Genomic DNA, 13,682 nt, shown 5'->3' with positions numbered 1-13,682 from the left:
TCCGCGGAAACATGTGCTCACGTTTTTCGCGGTAATGAAATCGCGAGGCGTAATTTGTGAAATGTATAGTTCGACGTAAGTCGAATCTCTCCGTGTCTGCAATTTTCGGCAAATGCGTCCGCGCGCGGTTACTGTCATTAAAGCCGTATAATTATAGGCGGAAAGTTGAAAATTGTCGTCGCGGATAACGTTGTCGCTAATGTGCAGGAACTTTATCCGGCTCGCGATGTACAGAAACGTTTGTTCATTTGTTAGAATGAATTCGCAACGCAGCGCACAGTCAGCTAGTTCTCACGAACGCGGTCATTCGCAACGAAAGTGTAGAAAACACGGTAAAGAGGGAGGGAGCGAGAGCGAGAATAAGAGCGAGAGAGAGAGAGAGACGGGGATGGAGAGCTTGGTAATTTTGTGCCCTTTGTACTCGTTCCCATGTGCATATTTATGTGCTCCTGACCCAAGTGGCGCTTCATCAACGGGTCTCAGTTAGTAACAATTTCTGGAACGTTAACAACCTTGCCTCCACAGACGAAAACAAGCAACTGATAGTCTGTTTGCAGCACGGCTAGCTTCCGCTAGCCTTTAGCTACGCGCTCATCTCTAATTCATGTATGAAAACGGAGTAAAGAGCAAAGAATGGCGTATACGTTCGTACACGCGCATTTAAGTTAAATGAAAATTTCTCTCCTAGTTCTCTTATCTCCGAGTTTCGTAAAATTTCTCCGCGTTTTTCCGATTGTCGTGCGCGCGCGATGGAATAATCGAGTTTAATTCGTGCGCAACGATAAGATGTTACTTTTCGAAATCAGCACATCTCTACACTCGGCGATTCGCGGGCCCGCACGGCCTTGTTATTCATAAAACGGAAGCTATATTGGCACGTTATCAAACACGATCGCGAATTCGCCCGTTGTAAACGGCCGCGTGAGTGCTTGCTATGGGAAAGTTTCCGATAATATTTCTCGGGAGAAACCCATAGTTGAAAAACTTTCCTTAAAGGTGGAATTTCCTTTTTTTCTTCTTTTCTTTTTTTTCCAGAGAACTTTCCATTATAAGCTCTGCGCGATGAAAGAAAACTTTTTCCCCGTAGGTGTTAATGGCTTATTTCTTAATTTACTATATAATGTATAAGACATTCCTCTCTCGTTTGCTTTAATCGCGAAAAGTGAAATGCCTTCGCGCAAATGCGAAAAGTTTGCGAGAACACGCGTTTCCCGTTTAAAATATCGGCATATTGATATATTCAGAACTCGTCTCGCGTTATAATACGAGCGCGTAACTCATTTGCGAAACAAGTTAATATGTTTTTCACTTTTTTCCTCGACCGTTCATTTTAATATTTTTTCTTTTCTTCTATCCTGTTAAACGTTCGTAAAATACTTGTACGTTTAAGCCGAGCAATTTGTCATTAGGAAATTAATAAACTGAACGCGAAAAATTCACACTGCATGAGCCTTTTTGCGACAGTGTTGAAAACACCGTAAAACCATAAAAGCTCGGTAATTTCGTGCCTCTGCTGTTCGCCACCTGTGTATCTACGTACGGCAACGTACGGCAGAGACCAATGCCAGCGGCCATTTATAAAATATTAGCGTGCTGGCGTTTTTCAAAGGCAACCGACTCTCGCGCGCGCGTGCCCAAGCTTTACCCGTTTCTGCGTCAAAGGTTTCGCCCTAATTGGTTTGCATTTGCACGCGTAAATTGCGCATCTCTCTCTCTTTCTCTCTCTCTCTCTCTTCCCACCGCACTCTCCCTCTTTCTCTTCCCTTCCCTTTTCGTCGACCTACCATGCTATCTTTCTTCCGATAAATGTTTACCTCCTCGTGGCTTTGTGCAGCGTTGCTGCAACAGGCCGGAATACCTTCGGGCAGCATTCGTGTAAATTTGCCGGTTCTACTTGCCGACAGTAAATTAAGCGTAATATTTAAATATATTTGTATCGACAGGCCCGACAGCGTCCTGTAAAAAACGAGCACGAAGCCAATGAAAGTTTGTCGAGAAAAGCGATTGAACGTTAACGAGAAGAATGTATTTGAGTATATATTTGAGTATACGACGCCATGCACAAACAAAGGCTCGCAGCAAAAGTATTAATTAACGTTGCGAAGTATGTTGCCTTTGCTAGTCCGTTCTACATGACTCGCCTATTTCCCGCAAAAAGTTGATCTCCTAATTGTACGCTTACCCGAGTCGAAATATTATTTCTACATTGATGCTGCGAATTCTTCGAAAAACTTGAAAAATTAATATAGAATCTGTGTGTGTGCAAATTTAATACCATATAAATTATAGTATTACCTCGATATTACTAATAACTATTACTTGGTATTATTTTTTTCATGTTGAGTTGTCCTTAAGGAAAAATTTGTTCCCTTAAGCAAGGGTTATTTAATATTTTTATTAGGGTTATTAACTATCTCTATATCCTTCTTCCTAATTTATTTTTATTCTTAAGTTTAATCGATTTAATCACAAGTTTAATCACAAATTATATAATTTAATTACAAGTAAACCTGCCCAAAAGTTATACTCCGATTTCTTTCTAATTTGGCACAAATGTAGAAGTACAAAAAATATTTAGGTCATATTTTTAAATTTTGGCCCACTTTGAGTTTCACGTGCAGTTTATAGCTTTTCAATATTCTCACTCCTACCATCAACAAATACAACAAAAATGCAACATAAGAAATGAAATTGAATACAAGATATAGTTAAGGGGATGCCAGAGTGAGCGACGAACTTGATAAGCGTCGATAACGTAGAGTGATCATCAAAAACGTAGAAAACGTTATCATAGAAAACGTTATCATCATTTACCGACGATATCGAATTTATGTAAATATATATACTTATGGAATAAAAATGATCGTCAAATAGGCGCTAACATGATACCGCTATCATCTTTTCACAGATGTGACACGCAAGTATGTTGTTATTTCAATTTTCTTACACATAGACGTTATGCAAATGTAATGTTGTCATTTCAATTTTCTTACACATAAACGTTATGCCACGTTGCCGATATTCGCATTCTCTCTAAAATAGGCTCTTGCTACTTTTCTGGTGAATTCTTCAAAACTTGTCTACTGGGTGCATCAAAGAAAGAGTTTTTAGAGAAGAGTGTTGTAGGCGTAAGCGTAGTTTGTGAATAATTTTTTGGAAAATACGTTAGCTATTATTTGAGTTTTCAATATAATTAGCAACGATAATTTGAGATATTTTCATTTCGCACTGACCATATATTACACTTTATTTTCGCACGTATTTTAATATAAATTGGAGCAGTCAGTACGCTATAATTTTTGAAAAATGAAATCAGTATCATGATAGCAATAGTTCCATATCGTTTTTATCCTTAAGGAAGGAATGCTCTATTTATGTATATATTTTTACAAAAACATTTTTAATTTGGTCAAGTCAACACAAAATAAAATTTGTGTCGAAAATGTCGTTGACGTGATACTGAATACTTTGCAAAACTATTGTCTCGTGCTGATTCGACAAAATTAAAAATCCTTTTGCATGGTGAAAGTACGTGCGAAAATAAAGCGGAGAATCCATCAATATGAGACGAAAACGATAAAGAACAGTTACTATCACGACATCGAATCTTTAAGTTAACTTATTTCTACTTGCGTCGAATTAAAAATTCTTTTGCATGGTGAAAGTGCATGCAAAAATGAAGCGGAACATCCCACGTGATCCTGGAGACGATGCAGAGCGAAATAGTCAAACTTCACGTCACTTTCGAAAATACATATTTGCGAACGCAAAAATTACTTAAAAAACTATAAAATATTATCCTAGAATGCACTCTAGATGCTAACCCTATGACTTAAATAACCTGCAGTAACATGACCGACTTTCGGCCATTGTGTGAGAATCCGACATTCCTACAACGCTAAGTTGAATCCAACGTTATGAACGCGAATTTAGGATATAGGAAAATTATTTTCAAGATTCTGGACGTGTTATTGAGGAAGTAGAATGACATTAACACACATTGTGATCCGAGAGACTATACAGAGCGATATAATCCAACTTCACGTCATTTTCGAAAATACATCTTTGCGAAAGCAAAAATTACTTCAAAATACTGTAAAATATTATCCTAGAATTTGCTCTACATGCTAACCTAACCTAACCTGAAGTAGCATGACCGAGCTGATAAGTAATCAAACATTAACAAAGTTCTCATTCTTTAATTAACGATAACCGACCATGAATCCTGAGCGAGATTTCGGCCGCGATCCGTTACACGCTTCCAACGGCCGCGAGCGTCATTTTATCTTTGTTTAACATCCAATGAGCAACAAAGACAGAATGACGTTCGCGGCCGTTGGGAGCGTGTAACGAATCGCGACCTTCGATTCGGGTATCTCTTTTTTTTCGGTAAGTTCGTTGAGTGATTACCGCGGAAACTTCCGCGACCTTCGCGGCGGTTAAGCTGACTCGTGTGCGCTACATTATTCTACGCGTTTCCATTCAATCCCGAGCCGGCGACTACGCACATACCGCGCGATACATATGTGTGTGTGTGTGTCGGTTCGTCAGTTATTATTCTCGTCGGATAATTAAAATATTTCGTCAATCTGTGAAATATTAAATTAAACTGTTGTCGGCATCGCGTTATTTAATATGCGTTTATATTATCGCGTCTACGCAATGTCAGTGCCACGAGTGACTGTTCAGAGTGACAACAGAGCTGCCAGGACGGAGGAAGTACGATACGGGGACGCGGGCAACGATATTGCCGTCTATTTCCATGATGTGTTAAATCATGCATTATGTAAGAGGTTCGATTTTAATTGACGTTTGACAAAGTTATCGAGCATAACGAGATACTCGACTCGAAATTTAGGTCGGTATTCGTAGTCGATCGTTATTTGACAAATTATAATTGGACAATAATTGTATCATGAATCTCTGATTAATCATCAACCTCTGCTTATTTCATATAAGAGTTACTGAACCAAACTGTCGAATAATGGCCCGTGAATACGAATTTGTAATGAATTACACTCTTAATCAAAGATCGTATAAATAATTTAATATTACGGATGCCGGCTTTAGAACTCGGCATAAATAATTTGAACTATGAATACCGATATAAGAATTTGCTATAAATCTCGCAAGTGCTTTTTTTATGTCTAATAATGCTGTGGTTTGCGAGTACCATATTATTTATATCTAGCAACGCTTTTTTCGTTTGTCTTTATAATCTTACTGAATATAAACATAAATCCCTATTAGTAAACAGCACACAACTGTTATCTTGGCTTTTACGACTTTTTCCTTTTCAGCTTTTTTACATTTCTTTTAAGAATTTTAAATCCTATTAGAATTTCCAACACTAATAAAAAAAATAGTAAAAGAATAAATTTATTTTTACCCATTATTTCCACTAATTATATTAATAATTCGTATTATTTAATATTTGCTTATTTTATATATTCTATTTGCAACAGAGTAAAGTACATAATTAATATATTTGTAATTAAAGATTAAAACAGTTTCATTGCTGGTTAAAATCAATAATCAAATATTCAATGATTCTATATACGGAGAGAATATTATAATTTTTTCTCACAAACATTATTTTCAATTTTACTAGATTTTTAATATAATTTTTAATATAGACTCAGTACGGTATATCTTGCTACAGAATAGATGGAATAAATTGCGCTATAATAGCATAGCAAATTTTTGAATGGCACATTTCTGTTCCTAAATTATAAATAGTACATCTGAAATGAAAAAAAATAATCAATTATTGCAGAATGTTGATTCATTACTCGATTACAAAATTAATTTTTTCTATAAAATTCTCTCTCCGTGTAAATTCTTTAGGAATAATTCAACACTGCGAATGCGGCAGCAAATAATTATCTGTAGCATCAAAGTAAGACAATAATCATGTTTGAACATTCTGCATTGATCTTTCAAGTTCAGGAACTTGCAGTATCAATGCAGAATCAAAATTTCGATTCGGATAATATTGGAAAGGAAAGAGAAGTGTCTGTCCCAGAGATTTCATAAGATATACATACAGATGTACATACGTATGACAATTAGATAATTCAAAATAAGACAAAATCGTGAGTCTCTAAGCGTATTACGAATTAAGCTGTACAGATCATAGAGCGATAATAGTATTACCTTATCTCTCGTCTTCTTCGCGATCTGAGGATTACGCGAGCAATTAGCCGAAGTGCGAGACATCTGCGATCGCAGACAAGTCTAAGTCTGGATAAGCCGTTCGATTGGCCTATCCAGTTTGTCGTATTAATCAAGGGAAAACCGATCGTCGGGAGTTCCCTGTCGACCTCGCGGACTTTCCCTTAATGTAACTGGATATGGTTTCCCATAGGACAAGTTGGGCCCATATATATACAGTATATATATACACACACGCGCGCGCGCGCACGCGCACTACACGCACACAGCAGGAATTGCTAGAAATTACATTACTTTCTCAGCTATCCGCCTAACTCCCGCTCTCCTCTAGCCACCGCGAGGGAGCCAGTTCCGACGCCTTCCACGCTGCTAATGAACGAAACTTTCCTATTGCTTTTTTAAACAATACTCTCCCGCCGTTAAACTTCCTAACGAACTTCGGCGATCGCTTTATCCCGTAGTCGGGGTGGCGGGTGTATTAAGAGACTTTACCAGGGTACCGACGAGGTGCGGAGGGGGTTACGGGAAAAGGTTCGCACAGACGGGAAAACATACTTTTCGAGGCTTCAAATGTCGAGAAAACTGCGCGAGCCCGGGAAGGAATTGCGCGAGAAGCACTTCGAGCTTCCACTTGCTCCAATTCGATTTCGAATACTTGCCCGAAACTATAAGATCGATTTAATCGCACGGGGATATATGAAGCTTGTTTAGATATGATCTTTGCGATATGTTCAATAAATTTTTGATCATTAACGAAAGTGTGTGCAGATCTTAATTTGCGTTACGTTTTTATCTCTATGTCATATTACGTTGCTTCAACTTATCATATATACATTAAATATATATATTTTATGTATATATAATTATTATGTAAATATTAAATATGCTAATTTCTGAAATATTACACTGTAAAAAATCTTGTGTATACAGTACATAAACAAATGTTGCAAAAAGTCCACTCTAAATTTTGTGTCGAAAATAACTCATTCATATGTTCATTCGTCTGTTATTTATATTATGTATTAGTCTATACATAATATAAATAACATACGAATGAACATAGAAATGAGTTATTTTCGACACAAAATTTAAAGTGGACTTTTTGGAACATGTGTTTACGTACTGTGTACACAAGATTTTTTACAATGTGAGTAAAATCAGAAAAGTCCGCGTTATGCGATCGTAAAACTCTAAATAATATTCTTGATATGTCCTAATCTTCTTTGCCCGTAAAAACATTTTTTACGTAGGTGATGAGTATCGAGAGAATCTGCGGAATCTAATTTCAAATCTTACGAAATAGCGAGATAAGCTTTAATGTGAAAACTTGATGAGAATCTCGTAACAAGTCGTCGAAGTCATTTCGACCCGCCGTGATTTGCGAATCTTTGCGCGTGATTAAAACGATTTCGCGACGTCAAAGACGATCTCTTGCTCTCTAGATTAGTTTTCCTTCCAGGACCCGATAAATTCGCAGACCTCTTCGTAGCCGATCAATTTGACGAGTCAATATTTTGCCAAGTGCGGCGGGATGAACTTTACTCCGGTTCGCCAGTTTAAAGATGTTCGTATCTCGTCGCGTGTTTGAATCGTTGTTGAAACGCGTCTTTAGTCAATCTATTCCTTGAGATACCCTTTGTATAATTTGTGCTTAACGCTTCCCTTTTTCTCTCTCTCTTCTAAAATTTTTTTGGATTCTCGTGTATTATTATTCAAGCGTTTTAAGCGGAGATTTGAGAAGTATATACTGTAATTTCTTCATATAAATTCCGCTCTTAATTTTAATATTTTTCTACACTGAGAAAAAATCAATTGAATCGACAAAATCGACGGTCACTCGTTCTTTCGCATAAATATTGCATTTATTGAATAAGTAACACGTTAGTGTAACAATAAATTGCGTTGATATGGCTACTGACTAAATTATCATTGAATCGATTAATAACTCACGGTAGAAATAATATAATTCGTTCAATCGACTAAATGTTTGCTTGAACGAATTTTGTTCGTTCAAGTAATGTCACATCATCTCAACCACTTTTTCTTCTCAGTGTAGCAATGTAAAAATAGACTCACAAGTAAACGTACCCAAAAGTAAATTTATTCACAAGTAAACCTACACTCCGATTTCTTTCTAATTTGGCACAAATGTAGAAGTACAAAAAATATTTAGATCATATTTTTTCATTTTGCCCCACTTTGAGTTTCACAGGCAGTTTATAGCTTTTCAATGTTCTCAATCCTACTATCAATAAATACAACAAATAAAAAATGCAATATTAGAAATAAAATTGAATACAAGATATAGTTAAATAAGTTTGACAAAATCGGCATAGCTGAGACACGAACCATTCTAAATTTCTTTAACCGAGATTCTAACCGAAATATTTCATAGGCATTTTTGGTTTGCTGATTATGAATATGAAGTCAAATGTGTAAAATTATTTGTATAAATAATAAAATGTTTAAACAAAACGTATAAAAAGTTGAAAAAAATTATTTATACAAATAATTTCTCGGTTTGACCGAGATTCGAACCATTTTTGACTAATTTAGCAAAGATTTGAAAAATTTGGTTGGAATCTCGGCTAAAGAAATTTAGAATGGTTCGTGTCTCAGCTATGCCGATTTTGTTAAAATTATTTAACTATATTTTATATTCAATTTTATTTCTTATGCACTTTTGTATTTGTTGATGATAGAAGAAAGAACATTAAAAAGCTATAAACTGCCCGTGAAACTCAAAGTGGGCGAAAATGAAAAAAATATAACCTAAATATTTCTTCTACATTTATACCAAATTAGAAAGAAATTGAAGTGTAACTTTTGAGTAGGTTTACTTGTCAATAAGGTCTTTCTTGCTAAGAAACGTAGCAAAATTCTTAATAGCGCATTTTAATTCAATATTAAATTTAAAAAAAATACAATTGCGTTTCAACATTACAAATCACTTGTGTGTTCTAAAATAAATAAAATTAAGAGATGTGTTCTCCGCGCGGACTTAACACTCATCGTTTTCGGCAATCGTTTCTGCAAGTGAAAGGGATTAACGTGTTCCGATATACGGTAACTATTTCGGAAGCTAATGCAAGATGCAAGAATAGACACCGCTATTTTCGGAGTATCCCGCCGAAATCTCCGTGAATCTCATCTGGAATTTCCTCACGGTCTTTGCATTATAAAGCTCCTCGTGTAGGAGACATATCTTGTTAGCGGGAGAATCACGTACGGCCGCCGTCGGCGTTCGTTAATTGCCGTAATTGCAATAATTAATTCGATTCATTTACAGCTGCGTCTGATTAATTCGGTCCCTTCGCTCTCTGCACGCAGCCATTCGCTCCAGCCGGCGCATCATCATCATAAACGTGCTTCGAGATTCCCGCCATTCGAAAACGGGAAAAATTGCACGACGCGCTTTCGTTAGAATTCATTCGTCGTTATATTGCGCGCATGCAAACACACGCTCGCGTCGGATATCGGGAATCGTCATTAAAAAATTTACGACTCCACGGTTTTTTTGCGCGAACGCCTCTTGTTACAAAAAGATATTTTACATGCGTTTTTGTTCTTCGTAAAAATCGACTAACGACTAACGGTGTGTATGTAACGATAAAAAAAATTTATTCAATTGAAACACAATTTTTGCAATTAATATTGGTATCTTGTAGAATCGTCATTTATATCATGTCATTTATAACATGTTGAATAAGTAGGGAGAAAAGTCGTATCATTGCAATGCGAAAGAAAGCGGCTCTTCTCATTCTATAACGCGACATTCACGCGAAATAACACGGCGGAAGAGCGTGATTCCACAGCGTGCTCTCAGTTTGCTGCGCGATCCGCGCGTTGCTGTCTGTAAATGCGGTAATAAAAGGAGATTCTTCGCGAGACACGAGGCATTGATGATCGCGCGATGGGAGTTACTGGCGCGTTTGCCGCCACGCTTGATTCTCATGCCATTCAACTTGACTTTTGCCGCGAGCTCTCGCGCGAGCACTTTCACCGCATTGAAACGGAGAGCGCTCGGTAAGCGCGGTAGGACGATACCGGCATTACGAAAGTGGAGGTCGCTTTGATAGCGCGCACTTTGCATCGCGCGCGAACGCAAAGTTCAACGGCGCGTTAATCGAATATTGTTTAGAGAACGACTATGGCTTTAATCACCGAATGATAGGGCTGCGCGTTACTATGGGGAACGCGGTAAACGTGTTACGTTCGAGCTTCCCGTTATAAAATCGGAGTGCACTTATGATCTTATAATACATTTTCCGTCACTGAAAAGCGATTTTTTTTAGCGTCTGCGAATGAATCACTTACACGAACAAAAATAATTTTGCTCTTTTAGCAAAATCGTCGTTGCTACTGCATATTCGTGATAATAAAAAAAGTTGACGTAACTAATTTTACAAATTATTCGCTATCAGAGCAGAAGTAGTTTTGTTGCCAGGATAAAAAAAATTTGTTGAGTGTATTTGTCCTAAGAATCACGTTAATTTGCTATCGATGCAAAATAATGTATCTTTAGCAAATTTATTTGCTATCAGAGCAAAACTGCAACTGCTTATATAAATCCATCATGGTTCTTACAGCAAAATAATTTGTAGATTCAGCAAATTATATCCAGTAAATAGTGATTAGTACTCTTAGCAAATCTCTTTGCTGTATAATCTATATAATAACGAAAAGATTTTGCTAGACTAGCAGAAAATTTGCTGGGCCAGCAAATTATTTTTCTCCGTGTACTAACTTAAATTAACGGTCTTATCGATTCATTTATATGCCCGCCAACGTCACAAGAAACGTGAATGAATGAAGACTTTCAAACTCCGCCCTCATTATTTCAATTTATCTGAATTTCGTCGTCAACATTTTCCACGGGTATTACGCATCTCTTCTTTCGCAAATATGCAATTACGAGCGTCGAAATGAAACATTTGTATATATGACATTGCTTACCAATTCGGTGAAACAAAGATTCGGTGTCGTGTGTACCTTTGATATATGCGACGTCTCATCCATCTGTCCCTCTGATTACCGTCACGCTTCTAATTCTCGATGAAAATGCCGACGATCGTCCAATTCTATTCTTAGATGAGTCCGTGGCAAATGTAAGAGATGTCGACTCGACACTTCGTGACAAGCACTTGTTGTACAGGTGCACCTGTTACCAGGAAATGAAAATATTATTCCCTAATAAGATACATTACGTCCTGACGATCGCACATCGCTATTCTCAACACTCTCGACACTTATTCCCGCACCAGACACACTTTCGACAACTAAAAACACATGTAAAACGCGGAGTGATGTCGATCGATGTGTTAATAGTAGCTACCCGACGCAAAAAAGACCGATATCGTACTACGCCGAAAATGCATGCTACAACGTGAACGGTATCGCGATCCTATAATTACGGCATCTATGATGTACCTTCTGTGTCTCTTACTAACACTACCTCCCGAAGCGTATCATATTATCTAATTCACTGTCGCACATTATCTATCCGTCTCTCCTATTATCACCGCATATTTAATTTTTTGTTAGTAAATCCGACGATCGCTCAATTTTATTATTATTTAAGTGAATCGGTAACAAGTGCCTGAGATACTGACTTGATACGTTACAACAGATACCGACTATATTGAGAAACAAGGAGATTATTCACTAAAAACGTATTTACAATACGTCTCGATGAACACACATTGCTAATCTCAACACTTCCGATACTTGTTTCCGTACGAGACTCACTTTCGACGAACAAAACATGCGAAATATGCGGAGCGATATCAATCGATGTGTTAACAGCGACTATTCAATCTAGAAACATCAACAATGCTCGCACGATGTATGACGGACGCCAACAATGCAGGCAAAAACATGTGATTCGATAAGGATGCGCGCTCTCGCGGCGTCATATTTCTCTCTCTCTCTTAACAAACCGATGCTACCTCTCGAAATTCGTCGCGAATATTCCTGCGTTATCTCTCTACTTTTCTTTCTCTCTGCTTACTGCCGAATTTCTAATCACCGATTCATAAATCCGACGATCGTCCGATTCTATTACTAATTGAGACGGTGATAGTACAAGTGACACCGACACGACACGTCGCGACAAGCACGGTCAAGAAATGAGATTACTCCCCAATAAGATACGTTACGTCCCGACAATCGCACATCGCTATTCTCGACACTCCCGATACATATTTGCACACGAGACTCACTTTCGGCACACACAAGACACGAAGCGATGTTGATCGATGACTCTTGCTCGATGCAAAAGGGAAGATGTCCGTGCAATGCATGACGGATGCCGAAAATACGCGACAGAATCGTTACTGCACAACGGCACGATCTTGCGAGTGGAGTGCATACTCCCTTGTCTCTCGCTTATTAATAGCTACTTCAACGCTACTTTCCGATTCAACGCTGCATATCTATCTTTCCGATTATCTCTCATCGCATTTTTAATTCTCGATTCATAAATCCGACAATCGTCCGATTCTAGTATTACTTGAGTGAGACGATAGTGGTAACAAGTGCGAGAGAGACGCGACCCGACACGTCGTGACAAGCACGATTGCATTATCAAGAAATGAGGAGATTACTCTCTAATAATGTACTCACGTTATGTTCCGACAATCGCACATCGCTATTCTCGATATTCCTGATACTTATTTCTGCATAAGACACATTCTCGGCGCAGAAAAGCTGCGTGAGACGTGAGGCGATGTCGATCGATGCGTCAACAGCGGTGGCTCGATGCGAAAAGATTGAAGATAGGCGCGCAATTGCTCGCGTATGTTGACAAATCCCGCCACGAATGTGTGGTGGCGTTACGTGTTATGCTCTATACATCACCCTCATTCTCGCATAAGGCCATCACACACAAAATTCCATAAAGCCCATTCAACAATTGCGTAAGCGTAGTCATGAACGTAAGAGTCAACCAATCCGAATTTTTTATTCACTGATTGCTTTACTCTGATTGGTTGTCGTAATCACTTACAACCACTTACAACCACGTTCACGCAATTGTAGAATGGGCTTAAGAACTTAAATCGTAAGCGTAAGGAAATCGACCAATCCCAATCGAGTATTCGGCTCTTCGTAATAATGGAGGGGTTACGAAGAGCCGAATACTCGATTGGGATTGGTCGACTTCCTTACGCTTACGATATAAGTTTTTACGGAATTTTGTGTGTGATGGCCTTTACTGATCTACAAGTAAGACAGAGAACGAGACGTAAGCGTCGTAGTTGTAAACGTAAAATAAAGCAGAGAAAAACGTAAACGTAAAGCCAATTTTACAATAAGCTATTAGTCATAAGTCGCAAGCAAATTGACCAATCACAGTCATTGATTCTTCTTACGGTCCAAGAATCAACGACTGTAATTGGTCAATTTGCTTACTGCTTACGTCTTACTGCTTAAGTTTTTCTGTGTGCCACGATCCTAAGGCCTGACTATGAATACGGGCATTAATTAAGTCCTTTTTCAGAAAAAAAAGT

At 37.9% G+C, this 13,682-nt stretch overlaps 1 long non-coding RNA gene across 1 annotated transcript in view; it reads right to left on the bottom strand.

Annotated features, from left to right (window-relative positions):
- LOC116850047 overlaps window positions 1-12,933 on the bottom strand; it is a 56,556-nt gene extending 43,623 nt beyond the window's left edge. The window contains exons 1-2 of the long non-coding RNA XR_004379249.1: window positions 12,799-12,933; window positions 11,131-11,335 (exon numbers count right to left, since the gene is read on the bottom strand). This is a non-coding gene — a long non-coding RNA (uncharacterized LOC116850047). The remainder of the gene's footprint in view (window positions 1-11,130; window positions 11,336-12,798) is intronic.
- Window positions 12,934-13,682: the final 749 nt, after the last annotated feature.

The sequence above is a fragment of the Odontomachus brunneus genome, unplaced genomic scaffold (assembly GCF_010583005.1).
Source record: "Odontomachus brunneus isolate Ranch 3 - 2012 unplaced genomic scaffold, Obru_v1 Obru_scaffold_132, whole genome shotgun sequence".
NCBI lineage: Eukaryota > Metazoa > Arthropoda > Insecta > Hymenoptera > Formicidae > Odontomachus > Odontomachus brunneus.
This window is presented reverse-complemented; position numbering and strand designations above follow the sequence as displayed.